The sequence below is a fragment of the Embiotoca jacksoni genome, unplaced genomic scaffold, assembly GCF_022577435.1.
Source record: "Embiotoca jacksoni isolate LCO1_2020_lvr unplaced genomic scaffold, fEmbJac1.0.p SCAF_1, whole genome shotgun sequence".
NCBI classification, from domain to species: Eukaryota; Metazoa; Chordata; class Actinopteri; family Embiotocidae; genus Embiotoca; species Embiotoca jacksoni.
Genome location: NW_027185229.1, coordinates 15,241,401 through 15,268,317, shown reverse-complemented (window position 1 = coordinate 15,268,317; position 26,917 = coordinate 15,241,401). Strand labels below are relative to the sequence as shown.

At 38.7% G+C, this 26,917-nt stretch overlaps 1 protein-coding gene across 3 annotated transcripts in view; it reads left to right on the top strand.

Moving 5' to 3' along the window:
- The window catches only part of LOC138193158 (bis(5'-adenosyl)-triphosphatase-like), a 276,788-nt gene that overhangs the window by 21,835 nt on the left and 228,036 nt on the right, over positions 1 to 26,917 (top strand). For all 3 annotated transcript variants that reach the window (XM_069141228.1, XM_069141058.1, XM_069141141.1), the window contains exon 3: positions 8,757 to 8,838. The gene's annotated coding sequence lies outside the window, so the exon portion shown is untranslated. The remainder of the gene's footprint in view (positions 1 to 8,756; positions 8,839 to 26,917) is intronic.

Genomic DNA, 26,917 nt, shown 5'->3' with positions numbered 1-26,917 from the left:
TGGGGAAATCAAAAGCAAAGGCAATACTCCTTTTCAACTTTATTTGTCTTTATATTTCCACTTTAAAAAAAAAAAAAAAATTCATCTATGTATTCCCATATATTTCCACATTCATGTCCTTATTCTTTTAAATATGTATTATTCATTGCTCCATAGATGTGGATCCCACATGTGACAAATGTAAAATTGCATCCAAGTCACTACTCCACATGTATTGGACATGTCCTTCGATATTTACATTTAGGAAATCCGTTTTTCAAACTCTTAACAGAAATACTTCACCACCAAATTCAGTAAAATCCTCTGACACCATTTTTGGCATTGCTCCATATTTGGATTGGTTGAAAGCAAAACTGAAAGTTTTTATTTTTTTAACTTTTTTATTTCTCCGTTACTATCAAGAAATATTGTAAATATTTTCTCTCTGCTGTCTATCTATTTATATTATCCATAATTTAAATATGTTTGCTGATGATGAAATTATTTGTCTGTACAGTAACTGTATCATTCATTATTGGAAAAACACCTTTTGAAGAAGAAAACTAGATTTTACTGGAATCCATGGGTACCTGCATGTCTGTATATCTGTGTGCATGTATGTACATATGTCCCATATAGTCGTAAACGTGAATTTGGTCTTAGTATTGCTGTAACATAATTATAACGTGCACCAGTTGGCAGCTGCCCTAATCTAGTTTGTTTTCTTCAAGCCAAAGAAAAACGGATGTGTTCATTCAGACTGATCATGTTAGTCTGACACATAAATAAATAATACATCAATACATCATTATTGTAGCTTTGGGTGTGAAAGGCCCTTTGTCATATACGTACTTTAATGTTACAATATAAAGTTTGTAGAATTTATTATTGATGAAATATGTAATTTGAAGATGTTGTTTGGGTGCTGCTGTGTGCAGAAGTCATTGAGGAATTTATGCTGTGGACTTCATTTATTTGAGGTTATTTCAGCTTTGACCCTGTCTGGGTACTCTGTCCTTAAACACAAATACTGCTCTGTCCTCAAATATAGTAAATGCAAGCTGCTGAAATAAGAGCAGATGTGTTGGTTTTTGCAGATTTTAACAAGATCAAATCTATTTTAACATCCTCTAGCGTCTATGTCTAATTTGGAGTCACTGAAATATGTATAATACTGTGCTGTTTGTGCATGTTAACATGAACACCATTTTGTTAGTTATTCTAGTACACGCCATAGCCTGGTAATGGCGTGTGCACAGAACCAAAACTAAAATTGTTTAAACTTTTATGTTAGCCATGAAGTTGGCAATCTTGGTAATTAATTATGGCATATGTAAAGCGCTCAGAAGTGTTGCTCATCTACAAGTTTTTTTTAAAATTCTTAAATAACAACATTTAACATAGCATTTAATGCACACCAAACATAGTAACTTGTTATTAATTGTATTGCTGTTGACATAAAAATCACACTAAATGAAAATATGGCTATTTACAGTTCACTTTTTTGTTATTTTTTCAAAAGGACACATTTAAATGGTTTTGGCTATTTCCCATTTCATTCTGCTTTCAAGACATAATGGTAAATTACGTTTTGAAAGACGCGTATTTGCAACTGGAGATCCGAGATTGGCAGAAAGGCGCAGGGCGGGAATCTTTGAAAATGCGGCCATGCGGGTCAATTTTTGTGTCAAAGTTGCGCTTGTGCTTCCGACAGCACAAACCAGGTCTAAACCTATTGTCGTGGCTTGATTGGACAGAACGCACATGAGCAGATCATTCAAAATCCCACAGACAGTTTTGACGTTCTCTGTATTTTTAGTCCCACTTGCATAAATAATGAAACAACATTTTTGAATGCAACCTTACGATTCAGTTAATCATATGACAAATTAAGCTGACATTAGTCTACTGAATTGGATGTGAATCCGGCAGTTAGCGTGCATCATGCCACGGTAGCCAATCTTAGCCATGAAATATAAAAGCCCTCCGGTTAACTACAAATGATTTGAAACTAAATTACACATGAAAGGGTAACAATTTAAAAGCCTTTACACCAACTCATTTGGTTTTGTAATCTAGCCAGCCGTGCAAGACCACAGAGGTTTGGGCAATTTACACAAAACAACGTAGGCCATTTAATGAATAATTGGAAAATAAATTAGGCACACTGAAATCATCGATGCAGCTTATTTATAAACACCACATCGTCAGTGATGTTCGGAGCACGTTGCTCTTCATCAGTGTTGTTAATAAATTCATTGTGTCGGGAGCTTTAAGTTTGCATAATATACTTGAGCTCACTCCTCAACATCCCTCGAGCACCTGATTTCAGTATATTGGACGAGTGTTCTTTGTTTACGTTGACATTTTAATTAACGGTGTTTATGAGATGCTGATTATAGTCTTATATCATTTAACTGCTTCCTACACTGGGCAGTGGTTCTCATAATACTAGGGAAAGAGTTATTTATAAATAGTTATCTCTTCCCAAGCCAATTAAACATGGTCAACCCAGGGAGGCCGACTTGTAGTAGCATAAATTTGGTGATTAGGACCTGAACCTCCAGACAAGTCTGAGTTGTTTTGTTGGCAGGTAGAAAACAAACCCTGAAACAGCTTTGTCAAATATGTTATACGTAACAAAAAAAAACATTTGTTACTGGTCGAGCCTTCACTTTTAGGGAGGGTACTTTGTGGGTAACCAGTGGGCCCTTGTTGCAGGAAGTGAACGCCTGTCGCATTTGAGGGGTAATATTAGCAGCACGATGCGGCAGCCACTGCGAAATGCCTGCCGTTAGCTGCCCCCCCAAAAAATGGGTTCATGCAACACTACAACGGTGTCTCTGGCTCCCCTCATCAATGCAGAGGCGGTGCGGACAGTACAATATCAGTTATCATTTAATGTCAGTTAATATCATCATCAGTTACGAGCCAGGCCGCAGTATTCTTCCTGCAATGTATCACAGTGTTAACAATTTCTGATGCCTCAAAAAATATATATTTAAATAATGAAATTAATATTGTTACAACCAGCCAAGGGGAGACCTGGGTGTAACGGGAACAATGAGACTCTCCTCTTTCAGTTCCCAAAAGAACCACCAGCAACAAACGTTTTGCAGCCCTTTTAAAAGGTTTATTTTCATAATATGGCTTCGGGGTGGGTGAACGACAAAACGACAAAAAAAAAAAAGGAAAAAAAAGGGAAGTAAAGTTGTCTCCTGCAGTTACCTGGAAAGGAAAATAGAACCAAAGGTGAAAGCCTTAACCTTAGTTTACAAAAGAGGAGAAAACTAGCTATAAAGACATTGCCAACCACCCCTACAACAAACTGGGATGATGATCAATAACTACAGATGTTTTAACAAAACTCTCATAAAAGGACATGTTAGCTGGCTGGCTGGCTCAACAGGGAGTCGGGAGAGGAGATCCTACCAGCATCCAATTACCTTCCCAAAACACACCCACACACCCACACAGACACACAATCAGGTCACCTGCAACCCATCACACAACTCAGCAGGGAGCGAGAGAAGTGCGTGATTACTGCACATACGAAGTTGCAATATATAGACATACACAGGCCACTATCCTTAACACCTTTGGTCAAAACACTATCATATTTGATCATATTTTATATTGTATATGTTTTACTGCTATTTAATTGCTTTTCTATTATTATCTTATTATCTTATTGCTTCTGTATGCTGCTGTAGCGAAAAAAAATTCCCCTCGGGGATTAATAAGGTAACTACCTAACCTAACCTATCATAAACGTGCGATGACCAGTAGACCATTGGCTTGAAGAAATTACTTTTAGTCCACTAGTGAACTGTGTAGATGCCTTAGTAGTGCGACAGGGAGAAGTGGGCCTCACGGTTTTGTTCTTGGTTTTACCTTGGGAAGCTCTGAGCAGAGCACATCGACTTGGCTCCCGTGCAGCGTTTCAGAGACTTGCGTGACAGTAACTCCCCTGAGATTTTAACCCAATTGAAGTGACTGAGGACAAAAAAAAAAGAAAGATATATCTTCCCTTGTTAAATTGAAGACTGATTTGATGTGATATCTGCTCCAATACTACAGTTTATCCCTCACTCTTCTTTGGTCTCACTTTCTTGGGAGAGAGTCTTGTTTTCTCCCTGGGTGTCCTCCTTCCGTCACTCTAATCAACCCTTTTAATTACTCTCGCTATCAGCCACCCAATGCCTGCCTGTCACCCCTGGGAGTCTCTGCCTGGAAAAGGAGAGAAATAGAAAGGGAATGCAGGGGTTGATGGCAGGCAAGGGGCTCGTCTGGGAGGATACAGGGAGACCGGGGGCTGCAGTAATATGAGGCCTTTGCCAGTCCATCAGCAGCACTGCCAGCTCGCCTCCCTGCCTGCTGGGCCGCTGATGTCATGATAAATGGGCTTTTCCTGTCCCTGTTCAGCATCGTCCTCTAACAAGTCGACACACAGTCAGGGAAAACAGGCTAAATAGGGGCTGAAGGTATATTCTATATGATGTTAAATCAACTTTATTCATGACGTTCTTTTGACTCCTTAATCTCTTGGTCCCTTGCATACGTTTCTGCCTTTAAAGATATTCAGTCCTGGGTGCTTCGGCGATACAGTTGGTTATTTGTGATAACAGCAAGCCAGAGATGCAACAACATGGCCAAATAAATTATGTTTTGAGAAGATATGTGACTTCATGGTGTGTTTGTAATGAAGAATACATACTGTATGCTGGATGGCACCATACAGACAATCCTAACAATGAGGTTCAGAGTTAATGCTGGATCTTACAGATTGAGACAGTCCCATGTTCTGTTTACTAGCTGGTCTGCAGTTTATGATTGTATCATATGATCTTATGCTCAGCAGTGCTAGATATGCCTTATGGAACTGTTATCTCAAAACCTTAAATAAAAAAAAAAAAAAAAAAAAAAAAAAAAAATCAAAGTGTCCATCTCTACTAACTAAAACCATTGGTATCCAATGTTTTGTTTTGTTTTTGTTTTGTAATAAAATTGACCCAGTTTTTGATACTTTGTATGGGCTGCTGAATTTTTGTAACGATAGACATTCAGCCACGTTCATTTATATCATCAATTTGTCAGAGTTAGTGTTGAAGTCTGCCTTGGAGCATGAAAGAGATGAATGCAGCTTGGATGCCAGAAGACGGTATTGAATTATCATATTCCGTATCATCATATGAGACTTTCATTGTCTTCAGCCATGTTTAAAACGCAGTGTGAAGTAATAAATCCTCTCAGCCCACAGTGTGTTTGGCTTCACTATAAACAGATTCACCAGCTGCTCTTCTGTTGCATTTCAGACAGAGTAAATGCTTCAGTTGTGTTTGCTGTGGTGGTAGTCAGTACATGTGTACTGACTTCCAACTGAACTCGGCATGCTGTATTATGCGTTTACAAGTGGTAACAGCACGTACTTTTGTGTATTTGCTTTAAGTGTTTTATATAACTTTCTAGAGTGCTTTTAACTACCTGTTGATGAGCTAAAGATAATTGTGTTGCCACACAATTTAAAGTGTACACTACTAAGGAGTCAATGGGTGTTTGCATTGCTAAAGAAACATGGCACCATTATGTAACTTTGCTATCAATTCGGGAGATCAAGATGACTTTGTGAGATTTTACAGATTGTTGTCAGGAATCTTTTTTCTATCTCCTCTGTTGAAGTAAATGTTGGAATATTTTGCTTTGCCTCCCTGGTGAACCAATGTACGCAGCTTGGAGAACATTCACTTTCAGTCAGTTCCTGTGTCTCTTTTACCTTGCATGCAGACACGGGACACAATAAAAATGTGAATGATAAATACATTAAAGTAGGTTATAGTAAATATTTCATCAGTAATACCTTTGTGTATTTATAAAGCTTTTTCATGTGTATGAATCCCAAGGACTGAAGTATATTTATTTATTTATAAACTAAGTACTACTAATTTATCACATGCAGTTTGGACACACCACTCACTCTCATGTTTTTATTTATTTTTACTTTTTTCCACAGTGAAAACAAACAAGACTGAGGGCGCTAAAACTAGGAAATGACGCATACAAAATCATGTAATAAAAAAAACAGTGCGATCATAGCGAATTATGTTTTAGATTAAATACTATATTTTTGGTAGACACTGTTTGCCGGCACAGTGGTGCAGCGTTTAGCATTGTCGCCTCACAGCGAAAAAAGTTTCCGGCTTCCAATCCGGGCCTGGGGCCTTTCTGTGCGGAGTTTGCATGTTCTCCCTGTGCCTGCGTGGGTTCTCTCCGGGTACTCCGGCTTCCTCCCACCGTCCAAAAAAACATGTATCTCGGGTTAATTGGTGGTTCTACAAATTGCCCTTAGGTGTGAATGAGAGCGAGAATGGTCTTTGTTTCCGTCTGTCTCTGTGTTGGCCCTGTGATGGACTGGCGATCTGTCCAGCGTATACCCTGCCTTTGCCCAAAGTGAGCTGGGATAGGCTCCAGCCCCACGTGACCCTGTTCAGGAATAAGTGGGTATAGATAATGGATGGATGGCTAGCCACTGTTTGCCTTGATGACAACTTTGAACACTATTATCAGTATGTTAACCAGCTTCATGAGGTTGCCACCTGGAATGTTTTCAGTTAAAAGGAGAAACTCGTCAAAAGTTATTTGGTGGAATGTCTTGCCCTCCTAATGTGTTTTAGACCATCAGTTGTGCTGTGCTGAAGTACTGTTGGTATATGAGGGTGGATCAAAGAGTTCAGACACTGCTCCTGTTGCGTGTGAATAGTGCGCAGCACCGTGATGCGAATGGAGTAGGGGGAAGCTATCATAATGAGTAAGTGTTAAATCCCGATACTTATTGATCCACCCTCGTACAGAAAATAGCACTATTAAAATACTATGTTATGGCAAGAATCACTCTAGTAAGTAAAGAGGAAGTTCATCAATACTGTAAGACCTGAAGGTCAGTCAGCCTAGATTTCAAGAACTTGGAAAGTTAAAAAGAAAAACACCAAACGCTGTAATGAAACGAGCTCTTAATGTGGACCGTCGCAGGAAAGGCAGTCTCCCTCTGCTGCAGAGAAGTTCATCTGAGTTACCAGCCTCAGAAATCACCAATTAACAGCACCACAGATTAGAGCCCACACCAGTGCTTCCCAGAGTTAAAGCAGTAGACACATTAACTATTCAGGGACACCAAGAAGAAGAAGAAGAGAACTGTTTCAGCAAATATGGACGCGGATGTGTGGAAGTGTGGGGGGAATTTGATGTAACGCAGTTGGCAATTTAGTGACATGCCATGTCATCTAGTTTTATCTTACTGAGACCATCATTGGTTTTATCAAGAGGACAACGAGCCAACACACACCTCCAAGCTCTGTAGGGGCCCTTTGACCAGAGCAGAGTGATGGAGTGCTGCATCTTGCAGTGTAACAAAACTGTTCCTTATTGGGCCTCTCCCATCACCACAAACACCCCACACATGTTATTCTACAAATAGCTGGTATTAAAGTCATTGAACCACCAAATTATCATATCTCGGCATGCCTTTTTTGTTTGTTTTCCCTTTGTGACTTTGTAAGCAAATTAACTAGGTCAACGTAATTGGTTGAACTGTAGAGTGACGGCGAAGCAACCAGCAAGGGCTCAGTATATGTGGGAACTCCTGCGATGAAAAGCTCCTGGAAACTACCACATGAAGCTGGTTAACTGTGCAAAGCTTTTATCAAACCAAAGGTGGCAACTGTGAAGATTTAAATACATTTGCTTTGTTTACCCCTTGTTTTTGCCTCCTACATAAATCTAGTGTCGGAACTTTTGATTGGCATTATACATGTGATCAATTATTGGTAGTCATGCAAAACATAAACAAACTGCAGTTATCTGTAAACCACTCCTTGTGGTAATATCTCGCTTATTGTTATATAATATCAGGAAGGTTGTCAGTAATTATTGTATTGCATCTATATCAAACCAGACTTTACAAATTAGGATACTTCACTGTTAAGAAAACATTTTTTTTGGGGATATAAAAAAGTTTGTTACTAAAACTGCCATTTAACATTAGGCTTGTAAATGAACCTTTCATGGAAAATGTACATATTTCTTTGTAGATTTAAAAAATACTAAGGAAGTCAGGTAAAACATGACAAAAATGCTTAAACAATGTTTACAAGATGGTGTCATTCATGTCACCATCATTTAACCTCCTTATTATTTCAGCTGCAACATTCTTTTTTTTTTTCAAGAAACACGAGTTTATTTGTGAAAATATATAGTGCATGCAGTTTATTCATATGGCCCTCAGGAGGGCAGCTGTGCTGCTGCTTGCTCGCTGGCATCTTTATGACAGCATTTAGTAAATTTGGAGTCTTGTAATGTGCGTGCCCGTGTACTTTGTTCCATTCAGTCCAATGTAATCTCCTTTGTCAACATCTTTTTTTTAAATCAGCCCTTTTTACTATGTAGAACGGTGCTCGTACCTTAACCCTTAACAAATGCAGCTTGGATAGCATCTAGGTTAAAATTCTATTGTGTATGGGTGATTTAAATCATTAGCAGAGCCTCAGGTGGGGTAACACACCTGTTGGGATCCATCTAGGGGCATCTCTGGTCTCTGTCAATAGTGAAGTGGCTTCCTGCCAGGGCTGCTGTCACACAGGCCTCATCCTTAATCAGTGAGCGTAACATCCCAGCTCACGAAACCCATATGTTTGACCACAATGTAACAGAGACGCCTTATTAGTCCTCTGTACCCTACAGTAATTAAACTTGTCTCGTTATTTTCGATTCCCTCTCCCTTCCAGACGGAGCACCGCGTCTCTCCATCCGTTCCTTTATCCTCCCCGTTATTATCTGTAAGGCCGTGGGAAGCTGCTGAGGTTGAAGGTAAGGCTTTTACTGCATCACACACCAATTGAGTTGACTGAGACGTTGATTGTCTTCCCCTTTTCATTCTGTTCAGGGATGTAGAAAAGTTGATTACAGGTAGAATAAACATTAGATGATGCATTCACCTCCTCTTCTTCAGTTCAAACTGCTGCACGCACTGCTGGTGTAATAGCACTGCCAACAGCTCTACTGTGTTCAGTGGCATAGCAACGTGCACGCATGGAACATGCATAGGGCTGTAGAAGACATGTATCTAGTGAATGCTGTTTTTGTTGTGTTCTAATGAGCACACTGGAGACAGATTTTTGAAACAAAAGCTATTGATGGTTTTGATTTAGTGTTCTTTAGCTGTCTTTTAACTCCCAAGCCTCCAGCAGTGGTTGTGGAATATCCTTGTACAAATGATACTGTGATAACCTGTCACTGGGAATCCTTTTTTGTCATTAGTATTGACACTATCATCGTAAAAACAAAGCCATTCATTTCTGTGCTTGGCATTTTTCTGATCATTTTTGAATTGACTGATGTACTTGGTAGAAAGGATGACTTTCCCTTGCTTTGGAATAGTAATGTTACACTTGGGAGTGTTACCCCTGATCCCAACCTGAGTCCTTTTAATATTAGGTACGTGCTATCTATGATGGTTACCACTCAATGAATCTATCTAGCTGTGACTAATGCACTCCAATAGAACAACCTCGCCTTTATGAAGGTTCTAATGTTCGTTTTTTTGTTCAATGTTTTTCCAGGAACTTAATTTAAGGTCATTTTGGACGCCATAGATTATCGGCCTGGAAGATTATAGAATCTGATGTTCATTTTTTTTAAATTATTTAAATTAGTACCGTGTCTAATTTCTGATTAAAACAGAAATGCTCTTATTTCTGCATTAGTCAACACTGGACACATCAGCAAGGCATTAATGACACTCATCATCCATTAACAACGTACCTAATGCAGCAGTAAGGCATGACCTTGCACTAGCTCAGGCTATAAATGCCCTGGTACTGAGCCATCCTATTAAAACAAAAACAACAAAAAAAACTGGAATAAAGAACAACAATTGTAAGGTTGTTTACTTTATGATGTTATGAAGAAAGACAAAATAGCTAGCACAAAGAGTGTCAAATGCATATACAATTGTATCATGTCTTAATGTTTTATTTCCTTCTTTATTGTTAGGATTATTATTGTTGTTATTTAAAGAAGTGTCAGTGAAAGAAATGCTCCCAGAGAAAGTGTTCAAACATTCACACCTGGAAGCTGCCTAACACGACAACAAAGTCTCAAAGTCAAAGGGAACTGTATTGTCATTCAAGACAGAGTAATGAGTAGCTGAAGAAACATTTTAGCATAGTTTAATGTGCAAATAAACTAATAAAAAAATGATCACAGGAAAGAAAAAGTAACTGTAGATAAGCACAATATGCACCAGTTAGGGAAATCAAGAGAACCAAGTCACAGCCAAATTTCCTGTAACTTATTCCTAAATTGAGTTTTTTTTTTGTCAGAGGTTTTACTGAAATGGTTCATCCTATTGTTTTATTGTTAACACAGAACAGTTTAACTCTTCATAAAGTCTCTAGTTTTCTAAAAAAAATATCCTACAAAATGATGTCTTTCAGAAGTAGGAGTCCTTGGAGTCATTTGGGTTAAAAGACTTCAAACACCTTTCCCTTTCTCTCCACTTTGGTCTTGTCACATACTGATCCTAAATCTTGGAAGTAACAGTGCAGCTGCTATTGAATTCAAATGATCTTGTTAGAGCACAGTTTCCCGATGCAGTCCCGGTGTACTCCTTGGCTACTTCCCTCTCCCACAGCACAGCAGTATCCAGTCACCAGATGTTTGATTTGAGCTGCCCTCCTCGGCGTCTCTCTGCTGTTACCTTAGTTCCCTCTGCGTTCTGTTTGTGTTGGCTCGTTTCACCACACATCTGTTGGTTAGTTTTGATTTTTTTCAGTTACATTAGGGCCACTAACCCTGAGTGCTGCTTTCATTGTTATTATTCATTCCATTCACGTTGCTGTTTAGCCGAGAGGCAGAACGAGCCCCTTCAAAACTACCAGGATAATCCACTATCAGCGCGTAATTGCGTTGATGCATTTGGACCACCAGCAGAATATTTAATGCAAGAAGCTGAACAGGTGTAATTACTGCTCATTTGGTGAGTTGTAAGTTGATGTTAATGTATTGTAATGTAATGTATTTCAGAGGAACCACTCTCATTTTACCACAGGCTTAGTATGACCATCACTATCACCACCACTGTCACAATCACATTATCATCATTGCTATCATCATCAGTGTCACCACAGTCTCTGCTAACATATATCTGTTGCTGATCTTTGACACACTGCAGCCCTCTGACCATTCCAACTCTTGAGATAACATTTCATACTTTAATGTTTCCTTGAAATGACTACGTCATTTTGTAAAGACTGTAAAGGAATGAATGCTGAATTGGTATACTTCACTTTCATTGCTAGTGTTAGATGCTTTTGGTCAGACAACTGACAAATTGTACATACAAAAATGTGAAATGAGTATACAGCCATACAATGACTGGACCTTTAGTGGTCCAGACACCACGAGGGTAGGGGTTTTGTATGAGATGAAAATTAAATCCTGACCGTATAAATAATGCAGATGACCTCGAGAGCCTAAAGACCAACACATTTATGTGGCTACTGATACAATTGCAACACATGCCTTTATATGGCCTGCAGCTAACAGTAAAATATCACAGCTTTAAATGCTTTAAATTCCTGACACTACAGAACAACTCGACTATGTTCAACCCACCATGAAACCAGATGAAAGGTTTGTGCTTTACACTGGATGGAGTATTCATCCACCTCAAATACAAGCCCAGCATCACATGCTCTAAATCATTTCAACCACCCCATACATGATAAAAGTGAGTTCTCCCTTCAACTGTGTGTATATGAAAGAGAATATCAGCAAATATTGTGTTGCTTTAAATTACAATTAATTTGTGAAATGTGAAACAGTAGAGGAGCCACATCATTGTTGTATTTAAACAGCCCCGTTTGTTCAGGTCTGGCTAAAATGTGTGCCACATTACTTGTCATTTGCTGGTGCAATACCCCACTAAATGCACAGGTTACTCCTGTGTTAGTAATTTAGGAAAGACAATTATATAGTGTCGAGCGCATCATGGAAAAACCTAGACATAACGTTTCTGGTTCTTTTAAGCATGACGATGATCTCCCCTACCCTTAACCACATAGCCAAACCTTAACTTAATATGAATCATCTGCTAATGGCAATTCCAGAGCTTGTCTGGCTCTTCAAACCTCGGGGGAACACTCAACTTCCCATGGGCTCCTATAGCAATTGACAGAGGATCTGAAAATGAGGGGGAGGCTATAAAAAGATAGCAAAGTGCTTCTAGCTTTCAATTTTCACTGTCTAAAATGCCATTAAGCTAAGGGGACGTGAGAAAGTCAAGACAAGATCTTAAAGAGCAAAAGCATCTTTTAGATAAAAGTGTACCTATGCTGGGCAGGAAGGGAAAGCGAAAAACCTGCTGTAGGAAGCTGCAGGAGGGTTGAGCCGTCACAGAAGTGGTGGTGCACTGTTCTACTGTATCGCAGAGGAAACCTTGCCTGCTTCCTCATCTCTAACGTCAACAGCGGTGTAAGCCATGGCAGTTTTGGAAAAGCACTCCTGTGGATAGATGAAGTTCAAATGAAGCTCTTTCGCCACAAAAAGCAGCATTTGATGAAAATAAGGCCTTTACCAACTTTAGACCTTTGGGGAGGAAATATGCAGGAATGGAAAAATGGATTACGTGGACTCAATCAAGGAAGTGAATGCAGATAGCGAATAATGTTTTTTTTTACAAATGGATATATTTGTAAAATATATATACAGTGCATCCGGAAAGTATTCACAGCGCTTCACTTTTTCCACATTTTGTTATGTTACGGCCTTATTCCAAAATGGATTAAATATTTTTTTTCCCCCTCAAAATTCTACACACAATACCCCATAATGACAAATTGAAAAAAGCTTGTTTAATTTTTTTGCAAATCTATTAAAAATAAAGAATGAAAATATAACGCGTACATAACTTGTTTAAAAAAAAGATGAAAAACTTTTCAGTAACAAAGTTGCAGCTTTGATGTTACAGCTTTGTTGGCAAGGACTATCAGTTTTTCATTGGTTGATTTCCCTGGTTGAAAATGTGAGATGCTTACATTTTTTCATTTTGAGTAAAAAAAAAAACTAAAAAAAAAACTGTGCAAGGCTATCATGGATAACTCTCCTGCCCACACGGGCGAATTACAGTTCAAGCTCCCCATTGTTGAAGACAGAACATTTTGTCACAAAGCACTCTGCTGAAGGGGTGTTCTACAGACATACTCTTCTTCTTGTATAGTAATGGTTGTGTTATCTGTTCCAATTCCTAATTCTGACTTTTAATGAAACAGACAAGTTTAAATATCTGCCTTTGGGGACTTGTTATTTTACCACTCAGTCCTGAAACCTTGACAACAGCATGGCATGTAATTTCTACATTCAGTACCATTATGTCAAGTGGATCTCTGAAGATAGGGCTTTTATCAAGTGCTTGTCATTATAAACAGACTTATAATATTAAAAAAAAAGAAAAAAAGATTGAAATGTTCAGATTCATTATGTAAAAGGGGGTTACAACTTAAAGGTGGTAAAGTGCATTCACTAAAGTGTTTTTTGTGTGTGTTTTTTATTTTAAGTTAAAAGGTAGATTGCGCTTTTTGAGCAGGAGTCCAATTCATGGGTAGCCTTTATGGCAGCTGCAAGTTATTCTTGGTATAAAACTTGCAACAACAGAAATTAAAGCACTTTCTTTTTTTGTTGTATTAATCATGGTTAGAGAATGCACCCGCCAGCACACGTGCAGCTTTGGATTTTTTTTTTATTTAGGGTGGTTTCACCTGCTGTAGTGATGAATATGTTCACCCATTTGTTCATGAGTTCAAAAATGACATCAGGTAAGTAAGAGGATGGTTACTTGACAACTGCACCACTCACACTGCTCACACCAGAGTCAGAAGTAGCTGTCAAGGCCATATGTTGACATTCTAAAGTCAGTCACGACAAATGATGTTGCCTTCTCCTGCCTGCTTCGCTTTTATATATATATGTCACCTAACTAATTGGAAGCATTAAACGCCTGTTTTACAAACTACCTGGAAAAGTGTAGACTGCTTTAAGCCCTTTTAAGCAAGTTGTGACTGACTGACACATTGTTTCCCCTTCAGGGCTTACCATACTTATATGCTATGACTGCTGAGACTGTTCAGTTGTACAAACACTATTCAACGATTTGAGCTCATACACACCCTCAAGGTCTTCAGTACTTACTGAACATGCTGAACTGTAACCAACGAGATTACCAGGCAGACCAATGCCGTCTTGAAGAAATTGCATTCCTGTACAACTAAAATGTAACGGCAAATATGATTTGAAGGAAACATATTTGTGACCAATTACATTTTTCTTTTTAATCAGCACAATTGGGAAACATTGATAAATTACATTTGGCAAGTTGCAAATTTATTGATATTGAACATATCGGTAACATATTCACTGATGTCTTTTTTTTTTTCCCTACCAAAATATCTACTTGTAGTGTAGAGCACTACTCAAAGTTTTAAGTTTATGTTTTGGTGCTGGCAGCACTGGTCATCTGGGTTAAAACGAAAAAAGACCACTGTGACTAAATCAAAACCAGTTTTTCCCTGAACCTTAGCCAAAGTGCTTCTGTTGCCTAAACCACAGACGGGAGTCTGGATGTGAACGCCGGTCCTTGGTGTGAGAGCACTTGTATATAATACACCCACCATCCATCCCAACTACACCCTGGTGCAGTTTATTTTTGTAATGCTCCATTCATTCAAAACAAATTGTTGCAACTGAATACAATGCAGCTAATTTGCATTGCCACCACAACACAATTGGAAATGTCATTGTTATATAGGACAAAACAAAAATCTGCAGAGACAAATTTAACCCCTTGAGAACAGATTAATTCATGTCGAAACTCAGTGCTTATTAGCCTCCTAGCTTGTGGAATATTATTGATTGATGCTGCCTGTGGATGCACTACCGCAGTTTGTGACATGACTTTTGGTGCCAGTTAGTGTTAATCCTTTTTTTGTTTTTTTTGTTTTTTTTGCATTATGAATAAAATAGATTTATCGTGTCCGGATCCCTGCTTCTGTCGTGATACAGTTAGGTTTTGTTAATTTACTGTAAGTTAAAGTAAAACCCTTTTACTTCCTAAGTTATCAGCTTTATGCACCCCGCAGCTTCATGTTTTTGGATAATAATGAAGCATATTGTTTCACTTCCACTCAATATCAACATCATTTTTGTGTGACCCGCGCTCAGCGGTCTTACAGGTGCGCAATACCCAATTCTCTAACCGTCCAAACATTTTGAGGCCTGGGCTCCGGATAATACAGAGTGGAAAAAAACATTTAATCCTCCTGAAACTTGAGCTGCGTCTAAATGTTACTAGTATGATGGCTTCCTGCCTGATAAAAAATTACATTCACATACGACGAAATGTTTATTTTGTAATACAGTTAAACATCACTGCTGATTGGCCTTTAACAACATGTTCACCTATGGGTAGTTATAGCCCACAGAAAATGCACATTATGGTTTGTTCAAGGAAAGAAAACATCATATTTAAACTCTACCTTATTTGCATTCATAGTTTGCATTTCTAGTGGCATTCATGAGCTTTCTGAGGGTAGTAGCCTCACTAATCCAGCATGTCTATTTCTATATGTTACTCTTGATTACCTTCTAATAAGAGCTGTCTCGACAGGGATGATGATGCGTCCATCTCTGTCAAATTTCCATCTGTTTTGATGGACAGAAAGATCAAACCCACTGAACTTGTTCCTGAGCCGGTGGATCCATCACCATCTGTTCATCCGAAAAGAGGCGTTTTTAAGTTTGTTTGGAGAGAAACAAGGCTGCCAACAGTACAGCCTCAGAGGAAAGTACAGCCTACACCATCCTGTTGCTGTATATACAACTCATTAAGGAATTACATGAACACAAAAGGAATAATCCTTAATTTAGGCATTTCAGGTCAGTTTTATATTGAATATTTACTCTCCGTTTTAGTTCAGTTTTTGCTTCCAATTATTGCTGCGATGAGAAACTTCTGGCACCATTGTGTGCTCGCTCTGCTTCCGTTTCACACTTTATGTTTATATGCCATATAGCCATTAATTGAATTTGTTTTACTTTTCAGTATATAAATCACAGTTATTGTCTCAGATTATTCTATTGAATCAGAAAATGTGATTTGCAGCACAGGTGTACCCACATGTTCTTTGTCAGCTATAGCCCCGTTACTGTAAAAACATTATGGGAAATAATATATTGTTAAAGAATGGCGGTCACGTATTTCAGTTAACTAGACTGTTGTAATAAAGTGCCCCTTGAACCCTTCATAAATTTGTCCAGGTGAAATGCAAAAGTAATCCGTCAGTTCAGTGAAATCAACAGAACATGTGTTTTACTACTACAGAGAAGCATTTGCCCTCACAACCAGATGTAAAGCAAGGATGTATAGATAAATACATCCAACAACCAACTGTCTCTGACCACATTCTAAAGTAATAGCTGAAAACATATATTTATCATTACAGTGCTCTGCTTTAGACAAGAAGTTCTAGTTGTATTTATTTGATGTTCTCTGATGCTGATGTTTTTTCTGTCTTGATGAGTGAAGAGGCAGAACACTGCAGGCAGGTGTGATTTTATAACTCGCGCGTTAAATGAATTTCGGTTTCATATGTTGTTAAATAATTGGTTCCAGGGGATTGTGCCATGTTCAGATGGACATAATAATTAAATATATTAAATTGGAAGGCTTTAATAGTTAACACAAGCGGCTGTGGTTGACAGTAATGGTAATAATAAACCCCCAGTGCTGATTACATTTAGTGCGCTGAAAACAAATTGTTATTTTACGAAAAAAATGTGTTGGCTGTTTGAATAACGCATATTAAAAACAAAAAAAGCGAACCTATGAAGGGATGAATATTTTGTTGCTGTAGCATGTCATCTAAATAGCTCATCCCACATTAGATTACATGATGCACAGCAACAACAATAGCAACGATTTGGCTCTGTTGTTTTGTCAACTAAAATCAGTTTCTTAACCAATAAGTGGACAGATAGATAAATTGTATTTAAATGTTATGAATTATTTTGACCAATAGACAACACGATACAACTGACTGGCCTCTTTGCCAATAGCCAAAAGCTATTGAGTGATTTGTTAATTAAAGTACAACCCAGTTTCTAAAAAAACTTGGGACGATGTGTAAAATGTAAATAAAAACTAAATGCAATGATTTACAAATCACATAAAGCCAAATTTAATTGCAAATAGACCAAAGACAACATACCAGATGTTAAAACTGTAATTTTGTATTGGAAAGATGAGAATGGCTGAATGCGGCCTCTCTTTATAAACTGAGGTTCTGGAAGATCACAGCCCACCACTGAAGTGACTCTTCAAATCACCCTCGAGTCCAGTGAAATAACTTTAATTCTGAATTAGGTTGTCTTTGCTTGAATAGAGCTGAGGTGTGTGTCTGTGTTTGCATTCGTGTGTGTGTGGTTTCTGAAACAGAGTAAGAATACACAATGTAAGAATAATACAATTATTGTAGCAATTATTGTGGCGGTGGCGGAATAGTCCAAGTTAGCCTGGCCTTTTTAACATTTATTGGTTTTTTTTGGAAAATATATGGTTATTTTGAATTCGATGCCAGCAACACATCTCAAAAAAGTTGGGACAGAGGCATGTTTACCACAGTTTTGCATCAATTCTTGTTCTAGCAACACTGCAAATATCTGGGAACTGAAGAGACCAGTTGCTGGAGTTTTGTAAGTGAAACGTTGCCCCACTTTTGCCTGAGATAGGACTTTAGCTGTTTAAAGGTTCAGGGTCTCCTTTGTCGTATTTTTTATTTCATGATGAGCTGCATTTGTTAAATAGGTGACAGGTCTGGACTGTAGGCAGGCCAGTTTAGCACCTGGACTCTTCTATTAGAGCCATGCTGTTGTAATATGTGCAGAATGCACTTTAACACTGTTTTGCTGAAATATACAAGGCATTCCCTAAAAGACAAGTTGTCTGGATGGCAGCATATGTTGTTCCAAAACCTGTACATATCATTCAGCATTAATGGTTTCAATCCATGCCATGTGCACTAATGCGTCCCTGTACCGTCACGGATGCCGGCTTTTTATCTGTGCGCTGATAAAAAGTTGGGTGGTCGCTCTCCACTTTATCCCGGAGGACTCAGTGTAAAATTTTAATTCATCAGACCACAGGATAGTTTTCTACTTCACCTCAGTCCATCTTAAATGAGCCGGGGCCCAAAGAAGGTGGCGGCGCTTCTGGATCATGTTTAAATATGGTTTCTTCTTTGCATGGCGTTCTAACCTGCATCTTCGGATGCAGCAATGAACTGTGTTCACAGACAATGTTTTTTTTAAGTTTGTCTTGGCCCAGACAATGATTTCCACTGCAGAAGTGTGTCTGATTGTAATGCAGTGCTGCCTGAGGGCCTGGCAATCAAGAACATCCAATAATGGTTTTCTGCCTTGTCCCTTGCGTACAGGGATTTTTACAGATTCTCTGAGTCTTTTAATGATTTTAAGTATTGTAGATAATGAATTCCCCAAATTCTTTACAATTTTATTTTGAGGAACATTATTCTTAGTCTTTTACAAAGTGAGTAACCACTCCCCATCTTCACTGGAGAGACTCTCTCTCTGAAATTATATTTTTATCTCCTTTAATGTTACTGATCTGTTGCCAATGAATGTAATTTGTTGTCAGATGTTCCACTAAGTGAGTGTTTTTTTTTTTTTAGCTTTACACAACCTTTCTGGTCTTTTGTTACCCGTGTCCAAACCTTTTTGAGGTGTTGCTGGCATCAAATTCAAAATGAGCATATATATTTGTTTCATAAAACAATAAAAGTTCTCTGTTTCAACATTTCATATTTTGTATTTGGTCTATTTCCAATTTAATATGGGCTTATGTGATTTGCAAATCATTACATTCTGTTTTCATTTACATTTTATACAGCGTCCAAACTTTTTGGGAAACAGGGTTGTACAAACTTGCTGTGGCTCTTTATCAACTATTAAAATTACAATCTCAATCATCTATTTCATTTTTATTTTTCATAGACTTTTCTTTGCAGCTATCCAAACAAACGCCTAATATTTGTTTTTCTGTGGATTTGACCTTGTTTTTGAAGATTCATTGTCGGTAGCTGTTGATCTTTTCTTTGTTTGTTAGGCAATTGCAACCATTTGCTCATGGCGAAGGCAGAAAGCAGCAAACAGTACGCTTCTTCTTCCTTTCCCCACAAGCCTCACACAAGGCTGTTGTGCCACGTCTGATGTTTTTTTTTCATGAATTCTTAATACTGCAAATGCAAGGGCTTTCATCAGTGGACCACAGGCTCAATCACCACTGTGTTACCTCCATTTGGCAATATCATTTTTTTTTTTTTTCAATGAAAGTCTGTGAAATGATCTCTCTTAATTCTGCATGTTAGCTGACGGTTATTATACAGTGTCTTTATTCAGACCAATATATTTATGAAACGGTATCTGATCATGCCATCTTATGTTTACAGAAGTCGCTATAGGTGACTGTTGGTAAGAGCCGTGTGGAAATCACAGAGAGCTTGTGGATGATAAGCCGGACTGATGTCGGCTCCAGCTGCTGCAGGGTGGGCTGTGCACTATTCATATAATGTCAGATAGGAGTGAGGCAGAAAGAGTTGAAAGGACAAACTCATCAAAATTTCCATCTTTGGCAGTCACTTTTAGTGAGGCAAGAATGTGTTACAATTTCAGTCTATTTCTAGGTCACAACGCAATTAAACTTACTGACTTTTTTATTCATTCCAATTTATGCAGATGTAATATTTTGCAGTGACACACTTTGTCTCCTTTGGAGGTTTTTATTTTATATATTATATAATCAACCTTTATTGTAAAGTAGTCCTGTGACGAACAGACCTGGTCAAGCAGCTGGGTCATGGCAGCATGATTCTCTCTGTCATTCTTTACCCTTAAACTCGGCAGTGTGGTTGTTACTGACACGCCCTCAAATGTGCCTGGCTTCCCACTTTGGGGCAGATGGTGATTCACCAAAATAGCAAAAGGCTCTAGGTGAAGGAAAAACCTGTTCGTGGCAAACAAAGAATGTCTCGGATGGCACAAAGCTGTCATTAAAACAAGGCCCCTAGCGTTACCAAATTTTTAATTATTTATGTATTCCGACAGTGCTGGAGGCACCTTGAGGTTTTGTGCATATGTTTGAGTTGTTCTGCTAATTTGATACTGATTTGTGTATGTCCATTTAATGTTCCTCTTTGTTTGGCTTATTATTGTAATGGTTTACACTACAGAATTCATCTTTAGGTACTGTTTGACTCATTGATTTATTAAAAACAATAATGAAGGCAATTGCATGTGTTGTGTCAGTAACTAAAGTAATGTAAAAGAAAACAAAATGCTGATGCTGCCACGTCCTAATTTTTAAACTGTACTAATTTGAAAGCACATCGTAGTGGGGTTGAAGTGTTCTCAAACATCTGTATATGGTCATGTGCGCAGAAGAAAAATGTCCAACCTATGGAGCTAATGTTCTAGCCTGGCTCTGCCAGACAATTTCAGTTTTCCTCTGTGATTGTAGTTTGAACACCCTATTTGCATCTGAAGAGCAGACGCATCAGTAGCCAGTGTCAGTGATTACGTGCGATCATGTTGACATCAAGCGTTTTTTTTTTTTTTTTTCTAAATGCAGTTGCAGCGGTGGTGGAGTTTCGGCAGTTTTCAGGGCATACTGATTGATTAAATCGAAGGTCTGAGCCCAATCAGATGCAGCGACTGCAAACGACTCCTGACGGAGTGTTCCCAGCATACCCATACCGTGTTCATGCAGTGAGAAATATGTGGTGTATTTGTTTGATAAGTACATTTTACATTTGCAAGAATATAATGCATTTGTTTGTTAAGGGTGTTTTGTATTTGTGAACCACTGTGTTTGTAGGCAATTTGTCAAAACCTAAAAAACACGATGTGTTTGTTAGGTTTTGGCAGAAAATGGTAAATGGTCTGCACTTACATAGTGCTTTATTACCTTAGCAGTCTCTAAGCGCTTCATACCGTTTTCCATTCACACACCAATAGCAGCAGAGCTGCCATGCAAAGTGCTCGCCCGCCATTAGGAGGAACTTGGGGTTCAGTCTCTTGCTCAAGGACAACCCGCCCTAACGCCTGTGCCAGAGCTGCCCATTCAAACTGTCCATTTACCTTTTTTGCTTTGGCCTGGATGCAGCTGCTTCTCCTGTGAATGTGATTTTGCTTTTGGAAAAGTTTTGTAAATCATGTTTTTGTCTGCAGACATGCTAGTAGCTCGTTTCTGTGCTTGGTTACAATACTATCTTAAGCTAACTCCTAACGTCAGCATGCATACTGGTTCACAATGAAAATTACGGGACATATTGTTTACCATCTTTACCACCTTAAACTGACATTTTGGAAATTATAATTAATATGTCTCTGGATAAGTAAAAGACAGCCATAAATGTGATACAGTCATAATAATAATAATAATAATAATAATAATAATAATAATAATAAGGAATAGGAGCTTAAAGTCAATCCTGTGTCTTACAGGCAGCCAGTGCAGAGCAGCCAGAACTGGACTGATGTGTTCTCTTCTCTTGATTCTGGTTAATACTCGAGCTGCAGAGTTTTGGATGAGCTGAAGTCTCTCTGTTGTTTTCTTTGGTAGGCCAGTAAAAAGTGCATCACAGTAGTCCAGTCGGCTAGAAATGAAGGCATGAATCAACTTTTCAGCATCTGTCTGATTTATAAACTGCCACACCGTGACATTGTTTCTAAGGTGGAAAGAAATTCAACGGCATTGTACAGTTGTGTATGATCTGCATAACTATAAAACAAACATTGTGCTCTCTAATGATGTTCCCTACAGGCAGCACGTAAAGCGAGAACAGGAAAGGACCGAGGCAGTTTCCCTGTGGAACCCCACAGCACTTGATCTCTAATGCTGTCATGTAGTGGTTGATGTTCAATGAAGGCAGAGGGATGGTGTGGGAAAGCTTTTTCTGGACACCTAATTAGAAATATGGAGGGTGGCTATGGCAAGTGTTGTATTTGATTTCTGCAATGGATCTGATGAGACATTGGATGCAATGTGAGGCTCAGCATGTGACTTCATATGCTTTACATGTTGTATGCATATTTAGCGGTGCTACAGCTTTACGAACTTGCTTAGTTATGTGTGATACATTATTCAGCAGTGCTCTGTGCTGTCTCTGTGGGACGCAAGAACCAATCAGATGTATCAGAATTGACACTAAAAGCTGTCCAACACAAGGTAACTCTACTGTTAAATGCCACAACATATAATAAGCAGTAAACATTCATGCAATCTCAAGGAAACTGTGACAATTTCTCCAGCATTATATATATCACTGGTTCCTGCAAAAAGTGTGTAATTGAACTATAGGCGTTTTGTCAATACATTCCGTGTGTCAGTTCAGTTTTGGGCAAAAGTACAGTTGAGATGCCTTGCAGCATGTTATTTCAACATGAATAAGTATCATTCTTAATTTACTAATTGATAATGACTGTTAGCCATTCAATTAATGTGCACGCAGGTACAGGATACACCAAATACAAAAATGCTCAAGGATTTCCTACTCACAAAATCTGCAAGGATGTGTAATGATCTAGTTTTGGGACAGAACATTTCCTTCAATGATTTTGTTTTTGAAATACCACCAGGGTTGGCAACTCTCGCACTTTTGATGGGAGACAGCTGTTTCAATCTCTGTCTGACGCTGCTTAGCTAATCTAATGCTAAAACCCCAGCGTCCAACGAAACATCTTTCCTCTGACCCAGTTTTACTGGTCCCTTTCATGAGGTGCGATCAACAAGTTCTGAGATCGTTCCTGCTGTGCAGAAACGGAGCACAGCACAGTATTGTGCTGTAAATAAGCCTTGCCGGTCACTTCATCAGCAGCAGCACCTGTGGTACACGTATTTCTGTGACCTGTGGTACGTGGGCATTTGTGATTTCAATCTGTGATCAATAAAGTAGCCCACCAAAATATGTCCGTAGGTAGCAAACTTGCAAAGAAAACACATTTTAGTTGGCTACCGTGAGTGGATAAATAATCAATACACATACACATAATTGTTATTGTTAAGGAAATCATAAACTAACACAAATATTTCATCAGAAACACAGGCAGCAGATTTGAGCAAGCCATCTGCTCTGTTTAATAAATGTATTCTATGATTTTGAAACAGTAGCCATATGTTGTTATTTAGCCTTTCTGAGGCTGTTGCATCGTTAAATCAGAAAATTTGATTGCATGAAAATAAATTTGGTATCTACAGTGGGATGTGACACTTGCAAATGTGGTTTGGAACGTAGTCTGAAAGGTTTAGGAAGATTCTGTTTTCTTTTTTGACAATAACAGAAAAACAGAAGAAACGTTGAACTTGAAAACACTGTTTATGCACAAAAGAAGTAATACATCAGCAAACATGCCAGTTTGTTTATCTCTTATAAATAAAAACAGTACATCAAGAATGTAACAAAGAATGAGTGTTATTAAAACTCCTGAGCATGTTTGCTGTTGTACTTTATTTAACAAGGCCATGAATCCTTGTGAAAAGCTTGCGGTATCCATGTAGTACATTTTCCTATCTGAATGTCGTTCACGCTGTTTTTTTTTCCCCTCCGTCTGTCCTCACTCTGTCTTTAACACTGTCTGCTGCTTTGGCTGATCAACAGACAAATGCAGCCTCTCCTGACCAGGCCTTAAGTCATACTGCTGTGTTTTTCTTTTATGTTAGGCCATGCTGTTTACCACTTTGATGCCATATACTTATTTTCTCTTTTTTTGAGTGAACACTTTACACTTCACCTGCAGAACAGTCCAGATGGATGGCAGGGAGCATGTGTGTGTTCCCATGCCATCTGCTCATTATCTGCATGGACCCCCTCCCCTACCCCACCCCCCCTGGCTTAAATGGAGCTGGAGCTTGGTATTGGCCTTCTGGGAACTGAGTCATATAAGGCACACACACACACACACATACACACACACACACACACACACACACACACACACACACACACACACACACACACACACACACAGCGGAATAGACGTGGACGGCTAGTTGTCTGAGCCTCAACAACACCAGCCTGGTACAGTCAGGGCAGGGCAGGTTTGTTTTTATCTGTTTATGCAAAATCCATCCGGAAACAATTTACACCGAAAATGTCTGATATCTTTCATCCAGACACTACTGATATCTGGGGACCCTGTGTGATCTAAGAATTGACACGCGCATCTGTTTCCTGCACAGCATTTGCATGGTATAAACAATGTCTGTCTTTCACCAACATTTACTGGCCAAATCCAAAAGATTATCTCCAGATGCAACTGGAATGAAATTGATTTGCATGCTGAACAGCCACAATACATGGACCTTCTGAATTTGCCCACTTAAAATGGCTTGTTTGCACATGACCGACACTACCAGAGGTTGTTATGTTATTTTTAATAGGTGTAGAGATTGTCTGTGTTCTCAATCCCATGCAAGTTCAATGCTATCTTCCGGAGGATTATACATGGTGGATCAAAAAGGTTAAGAGACTGATGTTATTGTGCGTGAATGGTGCACATCACCATGACGTGCATAGATCATAGAGAAGCCGGAACCTTTGTGAGTAGGTGGTCCAAGTTTTGTTGCTTGTTAAAATCAGTACCTAAATTAAACATGCTTTTGTGTGCAGTGGTCCAGGTGCGTCTGCGATGTTTTGGGACGACAATGGTTGCGACGACTGTGGGCAGGTGCATTGTCATGCTGAAGAACCTAAGTGCCATCACTCCACAGTTTAGATAATTTGCACTGAATGTTTTCCCCTTAGACACCTCAGAACATCACGGCAAAACTTGGTCTCAACCCTGCGGGCAAATACACGCCGCACAACCCCGCGAATGTCAAATAGAACCAACCGAGTTCTGCGCCTGACCTGATGGACCTTTTTCCATTTCGGACAGTGATGTTTAGCCTGTCTGAAATGCGAATGTCACTCAGAATGCCTCTCCAGGCTCTTGGCTCATTGCCATCGGCTCCCTGAAGCATTTCAAGGGTCTCTGAGGCCAATTTTTAGAGTTTGTCATAAACTTTGATGGGCGTTCTCTGCTCAAGTTTCTTTGTGCATAGAGAGCAGTCTCTTAAAACTTTGATCCACCCTTTAATGTTGGATTCACCCCAGTAAGTATTGAGGGAACGAAAAGCATCCTCAATCTTGTGAAAATATGTATAAGACAAGCAGCTCTATGGGACTCATGAGATCACATGAGAATCTATTTTTTCAGGCTAGAAGGTAGGTACTTGTGTTCAAAACAGAGTGGTTTGAACCAATTTAGTATCATATTAGACTCATTGGCAGCTACTAGCAAGCGTGGAATTTGCGAAAAAGGCTTGCTAAATGTCGCTTAAGAGTTAACTGACAGCTCCTGAATGATGTTATCTGACCATCAAGTGGATGATCTAATAAAAATGATTCTTTGCAGTCTCAACCCAGAACAAAAATATATCCTCATAATCATTTTTGAATGCTTGTCTTTTAGTCTGATCCGAAGTGAATGCCAGAATAATCCTTTAAATCCAGGGCTCCCTCGACGTGAAGTTAAAACACAGCAAGCCTTTTCGCAGCAGACATTTGGACTCCTCAGCAAAAGGGGAAGTTTCTCTGCTGTGAGATGTTAAAACGTGTTTTCTGGAAAAGTCTTGTTATCTCAAAACCTGGTTGACCTTCAACCTTGTACGAGACCCTAATGCACTGTATATTGGAGTATGTTTTAATAAGACATTCATTGTGTCAAAGTACAAGAAGAGATGAAGGTAGCTGGGAGGAACTGCAGTTTCCAAACTTAAAGTATTTGTTGGAAAATATACACCTCGACATGTCTACCGGAAAACTATTATTTTGATTTATTAAAAGTAATTAAAAGGTAGCTTGTTAATCAGCTAAACAAAAAAAATAATATCTAAACACATGTTGCAAAGTGCACTAAATGCTATGTTTATTCACCACACTGCCTTCTTCTGCGTTTATGGAGACGGCTGATGGGTGAAGGAACTAGGGACATACTATTCAATATTGACTTTTTATTAATCAAGTTTATCAATCACTGTCATATCTTATGCTGGTGGACTGTATGTTTTGTTAATGTGTCATATGGAATCTATGCTACACTGTTCAAGCTCTTCCATATAACCTGTCTGTGCTGGCGATGTGACAGAAGACAGCGACTAAGTCCCCGGACTAGTTAACCATTTGCCTTCAGGCCCTCCATTACTAACATCTGCTTCATCAAGACACATATCACACCTGGAAAGGCTTGCTCGGGCTTTCACGGTTCCTCCTATTTCTTAATCGTTCACCAAACATATATGCAAGCTCCCCATGGTTCCTGAAACACCTGGAACACCTGGGATTCTTTAATGTGGTTATGCTGTCGTTAGGCATGATTAATTCTTAATTACTCGCCATGCTAATACCATTTAATCACATTTTAGTAAGTAGCCTCCCTGTTTTTTTTAATGAATAAATTGCTGCCTGTCGAACAAAAATACCGTTCTGAATAACACATTAAATCCAATTGCTTTTACTTGGCTGTTTTTCTTCTTCTTCTTCTTTTAAAAAAAAATTGTAATCATTGTCAAGCTCCAAACAATTAATGAATTATCCAGAGATTAATATAATTCTATTCCTAACAGTGGCTAAAAAGGCTGTTCCTTTGTTTCCTGTTAATCTTTTGAAATGTAATACCTTCAGTAAGTGTTGAAAAGACAAGAAAACAAGTGAGTAGGTATGGCTGGAATTGATTAGGAAATAAGAACAGTAGTTCCCAAATTTAGACCAGCATATATTTA